The sequence below is a fragment of the Schistocerca piceifrons genome, chromosome 7, assembly GCF_021461385.2.
Source record: "Schistocerca piceifrons isolate TAMUIC-IGC-003096 chromosome 7, iqSchPice1.1, whole genome shotgun sequence".
Lineage (NCBI taxonomy): Eukaryota > Metazoa > Arthropoda > Insecta > Orthoptera > Acrididae > Schistocerca > Schistocerca piceifrons.
In genome coordinates, this window is record NC_060144.1 from 549,228,959 (window position 1) to 549,240,708 (window position 11,750).

Consider the following 11,750-nt stretch of genomic DNA (forward strand, 5'->3'; position numbering starts at 1 on the left):
AAACCAAAAAATATTCAAAAGCTGGAAGGAGAATCTATGCTAAGTTTAACTGAGTGTGAATTGAATGAAACAATACAATCAGAGTACAATCAGATAACCAGAGACGTTGACACTAAAATTCTAGTCAACAAACAAGTTAAGAAAGAATTTTCATTTCAATATGATGAAAGAGTAGTTCTAGAAAATTATGATACAATGATTTTAAATGTGATTAATAAAGTTTATTCTGTATAGATGGAAGCCTTACTTGTGAAGCAGAAAAACTATAATAATAGTAATTTATTTTAAAATATTATTGAGCTACAAATAAATTAATATATAATATAACCAGTTGTGAATATTTGAATACTAGATATGGCAATAAGATGTGCTTGAAACTGAATAATGAATTTAAAATTATTTTTCCAAACAGCTACTTGAAATTAATTAATAGTTGGGATTTTTATTTATTGGAAGGAGGGGATGTTAAACTGAGATATAAAGGAATGAAGAAACTTGAAAATAATAATAATGAATTTCATTACTTAGCATTTTTGCTCTGATTTTTTTTGGAGTAATCTAATCTTGGATGACCATCCAATAATGAATAAAATTTAAAATATTAAATTTGTTTTATTTAATAATCTCACTGGGGATGGCAATTAATTTGATTAGTATATCAAAATGAGTTTTTGAAACGTTAATTGTAGTGGACTCAGTATGCTTATTATTTTCAAACTGAAATATTTTTTCAGTCTAGTGCACTCAAAACTGGAATGGATTTTATACATGGTAGCAAGTAGGTACGTTATGTGCACTTGGTATGTTTTAATGTACAACTTCTTTGCAGTTTAATTAAATTTATTACATAATATAATTTTTAATTAATTCATAAACAATTGTTCTCCAGGTACCTACCATTTCTCATTGAAAGTCTGTTACTTCCCATTGTACGATGGTAATCACATCGGAAACCCTTTCATATGAATCACTTGAACACATATGACACCTCCGTCAATGCACTGCCCTTTTATATCTTTGCACGTGTTAATGTGTATGTTCGTATCACTATCTCACGACTTACGTCACAGCAGTATATTACACCAATGCCCATATGGGAGTCACTAACACCTGTTAGTTGAAGCATACAAAGTGCCGTTCTAGAGCCCTATAGAAAATCTTCTGCTCCTGCTCTTTTCAGTATTTTAGCTCCAATGGTGGACGAGAGTGTGTAAGGGAGAAATGTACATATTACTGTGCGCTTCCAAGGCGGCAGTGGCCGCAGGGAACACGTTGAGACCGGCGAACTAAATCCGCTTCACCTAGAGTCAGACCGACCACACAGACGCTTTTGTCTGTGGGCCACTTCATGAAGCGGAACAACTCTAGTGGCAACCTGGGCTGCAGACAAACGTATGTGTGGGCGGAGAGCCGCCTTAGCTGAGTTATTGCCCTCTCCCTCCACGGGAACCCGGACTTGCTGTGGCTACAGGCTGTAAAATCAGCTTGCGACTTCTCTTGTCTTTATAACTGCGCACAATTTGCCTGCACTATAACAAAGATATAACTGAAGTAGGAAGCTTTTATAAACGAAGTGCTAGTACTAGGGCTTTTGCTGTTGCTCTTCCTGTCATTATCGTTAGGCATACTTCCTCTCCATTACATGGGGATTGAAATTCAATATTAAGCAGAGGTGGACATGGATATTAATGAAACATCTGAGGCAACCACTGACGGGTCGATTTCCTATGCAGAACTGAATGATGGACCCCACTAACAATGTCAGAACAAACCAACAGAAGGGAAGTTCCATAAGTAGAGAAGCGCAGAACTAGCTGGGTTTCCAGAATCATCCTTCAGTGACGAAAATCCACGAGAAAGGAAAACTGCTAAATTCATAAAACCTGAGGTACAGAGCGATGAAAGAATGTCACTTGGTCGGATAAATCTTGTTTCACACTAACTTCCAGATGAGTTTATCTCTAAAGAGTGAAACATGGGGAACCTTTGGTTTTGATTTGGAGTTCCGTATTGTGGTATTCCATGAGTCCCATGGCCACAGTACAAGACCCCATTACTGTCAACGCTGATCAGGTCCAGCCCATGATATGTTCGTTCTACAATGGCGATGCTGTTTTTCAAGACTACACCGCCTCTGTTCACACAGCTCGCGTTGTCCAGGGCTGGTTCTGCAAGTACGAGGATGAACTGTTGTGTGTCTCCTAGTCACCACACTCTCCAGATCCCATTGTTATTTGAGCCTTCTGAGGACTACTTTGGAGGGAAGGATGCATGATCGCTATTCACTTCTATCACCGTTACCTGATCTTTCACATTTTCCGGAATATGTGGTATAAGATTCCCTTGAAAACCATACAGGTCCCATATCAATCCGTTCAGCAAAGACTATAAGCTGTTTTGAATGCCAGTGGGTGTCCTCCACGGTATTAAGCTTTCTGATGTGTTCACTGTGTTTCATATTCTTATTCACCCTTTGTCTTCCGTCCACAGTGTGTTTTATAAATGAAGATCTGTGTCTTCTCCTCTGCACACTTGCTTATGTATACCTGATACCCCACATAAGCGTAAATGTTTTGAAAGACTTCGCTAATGGACGTATTTAAACATGAGCGCGCAACACTAGTATCGTAATTACAGCGAATAATGTAGATTATGAGCATCATTTCATTGTTATTATCGCGGTTTGACGCTCTTAAAATTTATTGTACTCCTCCTTTTTCTGTCATTGATGATACCCAGACGCCACTGCCACTCCATAGAGATTCGATTATCTGATAATCTTTCTAATAGAGACATGGGTTACGTTTTAAGACAGACTTGGAACCTGGTGTTATCAGACATTACAAAACAACCGTCTGTGTTTCGTTCGTCGGAATAATATTTAATTTTTGATAGCGATATCTCGATTTCGCCTGTTTCCACCACTGGGGCGCTGTATGTTTACTTGCGCTAGAGGACAGTTACGGCACCCTCTCGCGCACGCGTTGTGGGTGTTCTGCGGCCTATATAGGGGCCACCGCTTGCGCTGGGATGTCAGTGCCGGCGAGATCGTGTACCATCGCTCTACCCTAAAGATGGCAGCCAGGTGGACCGCTGAAATATTGTGTCAAGATGACGTTATGATCCGGCTGCACAACCGAGAAGAATATTACTAAGGCAGCGTTGTGTCATGCATTTATGCAAGCAGTACTACATATTATGAAGACCCCACATGTGAAACATTTCTGATGCCGTTTCCCAATTTTAGGACATCGACCGGCGATGTTTCAGTTGTAATGTGATTTTGCCCTACATGTGTGAATGTAAGACCACATCTAGAATAACCTCAACGATCAGAGGTTTAAGTTTTTGCAAGTTATACCTTTACATATGTGAGGGCTCAAATACGTGCCATCAAACTATAAGCGGGGCGTACTCTGATTTACACATCTTTCCCTGACCAAACCAACAAAGCACCATTATATATATAGTGTTATCGACATAATTTAGTAGGTTCATGCCACGTCGGTTGTCATTCACACACCGTCCAGTATTTTAGGCGGACTTCATGCGTGATTGTGGAACGCTTTTTGCACATCTTGTCGAGGTGACCTTTACGACGCAGGCTCATGTCTGCTACTTGTATCTACTGGGAATATTCAAAAATCGCTGCTGGAACTAGTAGATTGAAGTGTGAAAACCATTTGCCACTCTATTTTTCGTCACATGTTCGATGGGGTGTCAGTTTCCTGGATGTGACCGGACAACTGAGGAACGCCTCGGATGAACTGTTCCCATCGGCTCCAGAGTTGGGTGTGCACGCTCAGTGGGAAGCGGGCCGTCTGATCTCTTCACAGCTGCTTCTCGGGAATAACAGCGAGTTTGCCATCGCGGCTGGGTAACTCCACGACAAAAGAGGCCGCGTCCCACACGGCAGGAGCATTCCAATTTCCGGCCCTGCGCTGCGGAACAAGTAGCTACACCGCGAATGTGTGTGCGAGTGTGTGTGTGTGTGTGTGTTTGTGTTTGTCCCTCCCGGCTGTTCACTGTCGCAGTTTGTTATTCCTCTCCCAGAAAGGCGGCTCATTAGTACGTGAGAGTGGTGTGGAGTTGCGAACAGGCTTTCTAGATTACATCTTGATAAAAGTTGTGAGGAACTGTTGCAAGAGCACACGTTAATTCATATGATATTAATTCTGGATTGTGTAACCTTTGTATTCACTGCTTCTTACCAAGTTAGTTGATAATGCGTAACTATGGACTGAAATACTGCCTGCAAGTGTATATCCAACTAAAGCTTCTTCCTAACTTCTGTAACAGTTGTTGTTGTTGTGGTCTTCAGTCCTGAGACTGGTTTGATGCAGCTCTCCATGCTACTCTATCCTGTGCAAGCTTCTTCATCTCCCAGTACCTACTGCAACCTACATCCTTCTGAATCTGCTTAGTGTATTGATCTCTTGGTCTCCCTCTACGATTTTTACCCCCCACGCTGCCCTCCAATGCTAAGTTTGTGACCCCTTGATGCCTCAAAACATGTCCTACCAACCGATCCCTTCTTCTACTCAAGTTGTGCCACAAACTTCTCTTCTCCCCAATCCTATTCAATACCTCCTCATTAGTTACGTGATCTACCCACCTCATCTTCAGCATTCTTCTGTAGCACCACATTTCGAAAGCTTCTATTCTCTTCTTGTCCAAACTGGTTATCGTCCATGTTTCACTTCCATACATGGCTACACTCCATACAAATACTTTCAGAAACGACTTCCTGACACTTAAATCTATACTCGATGTTAACAAATTTCTCTTCTTCAGAAACGATTTCCTTGCCATTGCCAGTCTACATTTTATATCCTCTCTACTTCGACCATCATCAGTTATTTTACTCCCCAAATAGCAAAACTCGTTTACTACTTTCAGTGTGTCATTTCCTAATCTAATCCCCTCAGCATCACCCGATTTAACAGTTAGGACAGTGAAAATAAGGTAGAAAAACGTGTTTTCTCTCTCCAAAAGGGGTGTAAATTAACTCCTTTATTTTATTCAATTATTTACTAACTTCATTTTCTTTTTAATTATTTATTTCTTTTGCTGCATTTGAAATGATCCGACATTGACAGTCACAGTGAAAATTTTTTATTTCAACTTTCCATCTACTTACCTACTAATCGTTTACTGCTAAGTGTTTCTGCCCTCAGTATTTGCGCCCTCATGAAAGTAAAATCGTTAACCAGCAGATCCATAGATTATAGCCATCTGAGCTCGTTGGCTGTTGTAGACATTCAGGTCCGTCAGAATCTCTTCAGATTTAGGTGATTTATCACTTCCATGTTTCCCATGACAACGTTAAAAGAAGAGCGTTGAGAAATTGCATGTTCCAATTAAGAATATACAGTGAGGTGAGAGAAGTCGTGGGATAGCAATGAGCACATATATAGATGGCTGTCATATCGCGTACACATGGTATAAAAAGGCACTCCATTGGTGGAGCAGTCATTTGTACTCAGGTGATTCACGTGAAATGTTTCCGTCGTGATTATGGCCGCAAGACGGGAATTGACACACAGATCACGGAATAGTAGTAGTTGGAGGTAGCTGGAGAGGACATTCCAGTCCGGAAATCGTTAGTGAATTCAGTATCCCAAGATCCACAGTGTCAAGGACGTGCCGAGAGTACCAAATTTCTCGCATTACCCGTCACCACGGACAATGCAGTGGCCGACGGCCTTAACTTAACGACCGAGGTCAGTGGCGTTTGCGTAGATTTGTCAGTGCTAACAGACAAGTAACAATGCTTGGAATAACCGGATAGATAGATGTGGGACGCACAATTAACGAATCCTTTAGGACAGTGCGTCTGTCTGGACTGTGCGGCGATATTTGGAGTGAATGGGTTAAGGCAACAGACAACTGAAGCGAGTACCTTTGCTAATAGCACTACATCGCCTGCAGAACCTCTCCTAGGCTCATGACCATATCAACTGGACACTCGACGACTAGAAAACCGTGGGCTGGTCAGATGAGTCCCGATTTTAGTTGGTAAGAGCTGATGGTAGGGTTCGAGTGTTGCCCAGGACCACGAAGCCGTGGAGCCAAGTTGTGAACAGCGCTCTGTGCAGTATTGTAGTGGTTCCATTACGGTGTTTGCTATGTTTACGTGGAACAGACTGGGTCCTCTGGTGCACCTGAGCCAATCATTGCCTGGAAATGGTTACATTCGTCTACTTGCAGACCATTTGCAACCAGTCATGGACTTCATATTTCCAAACAACGGTAGAATTTATGTGGATGACAATGCGCCATGTCACCGGTCCACAATTGTTCGCGATTGGTTTGGACAACATTCTGGACAATTCGAGCGAATTATTTCGCCACCGAAATCGCTCGACATGTATCCAATCGAACATTTATGAGACATAATCGAGAGGTCAGATCGAGCACAAAATCCTACGCAGACAGCACTTTCGCAATTATGGACGGCTATAGAGGTGTCACGGCTCATTTCTTCTACAGGACACTTCCAGCGACTTGTCGAGCTGCTGCAGTAGGCCAGTCAAAAGGAGGTCCAACAAGATATTAGGAAGTATCCCATGACTTTTGGCACCTCATTGTATACTGAAGTGCAAATTGTAATAACGGAACTAGCGTTCGCATGATGTGGCACTGCCAAGTAATATAGCTGTAGGAAACTTCCAGGATACACGGACAGAAACACTACTACACATTGAGTGGAAAATGTTCAAGATTTCTTGGAACACTTAAACTTTAACCAGCGTGAGAAAAAGTTCACGATCTAACTTCTCTAATGTGTTAATTTAGAGGAGAACCGATGGACCCCTGACTCGGTATATATATAAAAAACCTACGCACAGTAACTCCACGCCTAGAGACATCACCAAGCCGGCCAGAGTGGCCGTGCGGTTCTAGGCGCTACAGTCTGGAGCCGAGAGACCGCTACGGCCGCAGGTTCGAATCTTGCCTCGGGCATGGGTGTGTGTGATGTCCTTAGGTTAGTTAGGTTTAATTAGTTCTCTGTTCTAGGCGACTGATGGCCTCAGAATTTAAGTCGCATAGTGCTCAGAGCCACATCACCAACCGTCACAAGGAAATTAGATGCAAATGAATGTTGTTCATAGACCTCGGACGCTTTGAGACAAAATCCCCATTAATGTACGAGTAAAAAATAAATGATCAGTCTTTGGAAGCGGTAACATCAAATATCTGGGTGTGACTATTCGAAATGATCATATTACGCAAGTAACGGGTAAGGCGAACTCTAGATTGCGGTTTATTGAATCCTGAAGCGATGCAGTCCTTCAACAAAGAAAATAGCTTAGAATACGTTAGTTCGTCCAGTCTTAGAGTATTGTTCGGCCGTATGGGACTCTTCCCTGTTGGTTCTGATTCAAGTGAATGAGAAGGTCCAAAGAAGAGCGGCAAGATTCGTGACTGGTACATTTAGTCATCGCGAGAGCGTCACAAATCTCATAGAAAGTTTGAAGTGGGACACACTTGCAAATAGATGACGCGCTAAACAGAAGGGGCTGCTCTCTAAATCCAATCTTCAACGGGGATGTAGAGCATATATTATTACCACCAAGTTTCAAATCGCGTAACGATCATCATTCAAAGATAAGGGAAATAAGAGCTCGTACTGAGGCGTTCATACAGTCGTTTTTCCCTCGCGCGATCCGCGAGTGGAACAGAGAGAGAGCGAATGTGGGGTGGGGGGGGGGGGGGAGGGAATATGACCTTGCCGGGAATTGTGCCCTCCGCCACACACCGCTTGGTGGCTAGCGGAGTATATATGTAGATGTAGATGTGGAAGGAGAGCCTCTCTGAAGAATTACTCCACCTATGAGTAGTGTCCTGAATTAAAGGGTACTCATCGTCCATCTGGACTTGTGATCCAGACAAAATCAAGAACGCCTGATCAGGCGGGTGAGAGTAAGACCGAAGAAGGGAAATAAAAAACCGCTTACCTACCTGATGCAAGACCAATACCCGGAAGGATCGGTAGATGTCTATGGAAACGTGACATCCAGTGTATTTCACTCCCTTAGAGTAAAACAGAAAGTATTATTTGTGAAGATAACGTTGACCTAGGTCACCGAAGGGATGGGTGTTTATCGCATTCCACGTGATTTCAGCATGTCTTACGTGGGGACATGTCCGGCTAAAACAACGAAGAAAATCATCTGCCTTGAATATAACAACGAAATACGGTACGGCCAGTATCTGGGACAGCATAACTAAGGAGTCTATCGAAATAAAGGTATCAGGAAAGCTAGTAAACAGAAATGCCGGTTTCAATTGAAATAATGATTGCGATCCGGCAGCCAATTAATAAAAATCGCGCCGGGCATGACATCCACCCGTCTCCGAGAACGCTTACAGATATTGCATTTCAGAGAATATCAGCGCGAATTCTGAAAAATGAAAGAGCAGCAAAGGGCGTAGTGGACTTCGCGAATTGCACCAATACCGCTTGTTTGTAGAATGCCCTGATCGAAACCGAGAGAGGTGGCGCAGTGGTTAGACACTGGACTCGCATTCGGGAGAACGACGGTTCAATCCCGCGTCCGGCCAACCTGATTTAGGTTTTCCATGATTTCCCTAAATCACTCCAGGCAAATGCCAGGATGGTTCCTCTGAAAGGGCACGGCCGACTTCTTCCCTATCCTTCCCTAATCCAATGAGACCGATGACCACGCTATCTGGTCTCCTTCCCCAAACAACCACCCAACCAACCTTGATCGAACTCGGATAGAAAAAACGCCGTGAGATCACCAACAGTTCATAGTCTGGCAACATTCCATGCAGCGCGTAGGGGAGAGTTGGGCCAATTGTTACAGAGGTGAGTTCTTCCGACTGAAATTATTCCGCGAGGGAAAGAGATGTGAATAAGAAGTTAAAACATCGTGAAATTAAACGCCACAGCGAACTGATTGCAGCCATCGTAAACAGGCCAGTGGTCCCCGGAACATCGGAACGACAGCACTTGCGTCGCTGGTTCGCGTATGTAAATATTTTCGTGTTAGGTATTTTTGATCTCACTCACGAACTTTAACGAGTAGCCTTTAGTGTTTCAGTGTTTTGTGGTAAGGATTTATCTACTGTTTTGGTACACAATGCATAAACTACCTATGTTACGTAACACAACCAATAATATACTTTTATTTCAACATGTGTGAATGGGGCTAGATGTTCCGTTTTTCGGGGGCGCATGGTGACCTTGGAACAACTTGCCCCAATTCATTTGTACCGCCAATCGACTATAAATATCGTAATTTCTTTGTAGTATGAGGACGTATACCAAACAAACAACACGAAGTTCTGTATCACAGGAGTTGATGCAAAAAGCAGCAGATGCAGTTCTCAACGATGGCAGGAAAATAAAAACTGTTGCCAAAGAATTAGATATTTGTGATATGACGTTGTACAGATTTGTCAAAAAGTTAAGATCTGGTTTCAAGAAAGTAAAACTGGTCTTTAGTGAAGAAGAGGAAGATACGTTAGCAGAATATCTGCCGCTTGTGCTTGAATTTCCTTTGGTGTTCTGTCAGAAGAAGTCAGAAAGTGAGCGAACGAATATGCACTGAAATTCAATGCTCGCAATGTTCCACCATCGTGGCAGGGAAATAAAAAAAGCTGGTTCAGAAAGGCTGACTGGTATTTTGAAAGGACATCCTCACCTGTCAATAAGAACACCGGAGTCAACGAGTGCCATCATGACTACATGATTTAACAAACACAATGTTACTGTATTTTTTATGAAGCTGAGCTCCGTGGCCGGGTGGTGTGGCCGAGTGGTTCTAGGAGCTTCAGTCTGGAACCGCGCGACCGCTACGGTCACAGGTTCGAATCCTGTCTCGGGCATAGATGTGTGTGATGTCCTTGGGTTAGTTAGGTTTAAGTAGTTCTAAGTTCTAGGGGACTGATGACCTTAGATGTTAAGTCCCATAGTGTTCAGAGTCATTTGAACCATTTTTTTTTTTTTTTCATTTTAGCTCCGTGTTGGATAAATACAAATTTCCACCTTCAAGAATAAATGAGTTAGATGAAATAGGCGTTACCACAGTGCTAAATCCAAGGAAAATTATTGCCAAAAAGGGAATGAAGCAAGTTGGAGCAATAGTATTTGTTGAACGAGGGACATTGTTTACAGTGGAACTGGCAGTAAATGCATTAGGTTCAAATGGTTTAAATGGCTCTGAGCACTATGGGACTCAACTGCTGAGGTCATTAGTCCCCTAGAACTTAGAACTAGTTATACCTAACTAACCTAAGGACATCACAAACATCGATGCCCGAGGCAGGATTCGAACCTGCGACCGTAGCGGTCCTGCGGTTCCAGACTGCAGCGCCTTTAACCGCACGGCCACTTCGGCCGGCTAAATGCATTAGGTCATGCAGTTCCTCCCATGTTTATTTTCCCAAGGCTTAAATACAAGGATTTCATTATCTGAGGCGGAACACCGGAAACTGTCAGCGCAAGAAACAGTTCAGGATGGGTGACAGCTATTGTGCAAAGGCTCAGGAAAATTGGCTACGCAGTAATCTTGGGAAGAGAATGTCGATATATGAGATCGCAGAATTGTTGTATACGAGCTACCTCGTGCACTGACGCCCATAAACGTAATGAGTGCTTTCAGAAAAGCTTACTTCTGGCCTTATGACCACAACGTTTTCACAGAAAACGACTATGCTTCATCGTACGTAACAGATAGCCCTTTAGTTCTAGTAAACGCATCAGATGTGGCTTTAGGCATTTCGCATGAGATTGTCACTAACAGGTCGGAAGCAGTGTCAGAGACTGTTACTAGCGTAGAAGCTAATGCATCTGAAATTGTAAACATTGGTACACATACAAGACAAATCGTTGATGCTCCAGGGCCATCAGGGGTTGTTAATCTGCCTGCACCTTCTGGTGTCATAGAAGAACAACTCGGAGATCAAATCCCGTTCGCTCCAGAAGCAGTACGTCTTTTTCCGAAGGCACAACCAAGGATTGGAACAAACAAGAGCCGTCTTTGAAAATCCCCTATTTTAACCGATACTGCAGTTAAACAATGAGAAAGTGAGAGAAAATAAAGGAAAAGGGAAAGGTAAAACAACACAAGGAAATGGAGAAGAAAACGCGGAGGCAAGGGGAAGTCTGTTAAACGACTTTTTTTTACAGACGAGTAGTGATAGGTCTGAGAGTGAAGAGGACAGTTTAGAGTATTATTGTCTAGTGTGCTGTGACAGTTACTCTAATGCACGTTCTGGGCAAGAATGGGTTCAGTGTCAAGAATGTAAGACCTGGGCCCATTCCAGATGTAGGCAGAATCGGGCCTTATTAACCTATCTATGCTCGAACTATCACTGTGACATATCTTCTGATGATTAATTAATTATAAGTATATATGTTTTCGCCTATGACGGCAATATGATAGGTCTTTTCTGCCTAAGACAAGGACAATGTGATTGAAGATTGAATTATCAGGGCCGAATAGTTACTAGTTATTTAATAAGTTACTAATTACTAAAGGGTTAATAAGTGTTTCAGTTCAAATTATAGTTACTTGTTACACAACATACAAATATTTACCTGATGATTCGTACGACATTGTTAATTATTACTTAAATAAACAGAAATGATTTAATCATTTATTGTTTTTCATTTCACAAATAATAGGTATGACAAACATGGTAACAACTTACCCCGGCTTGTTAACAATTTGCCTCCAGTCGAGGTAAGTTGTTATTTTACAACTTTAGAGATTAAA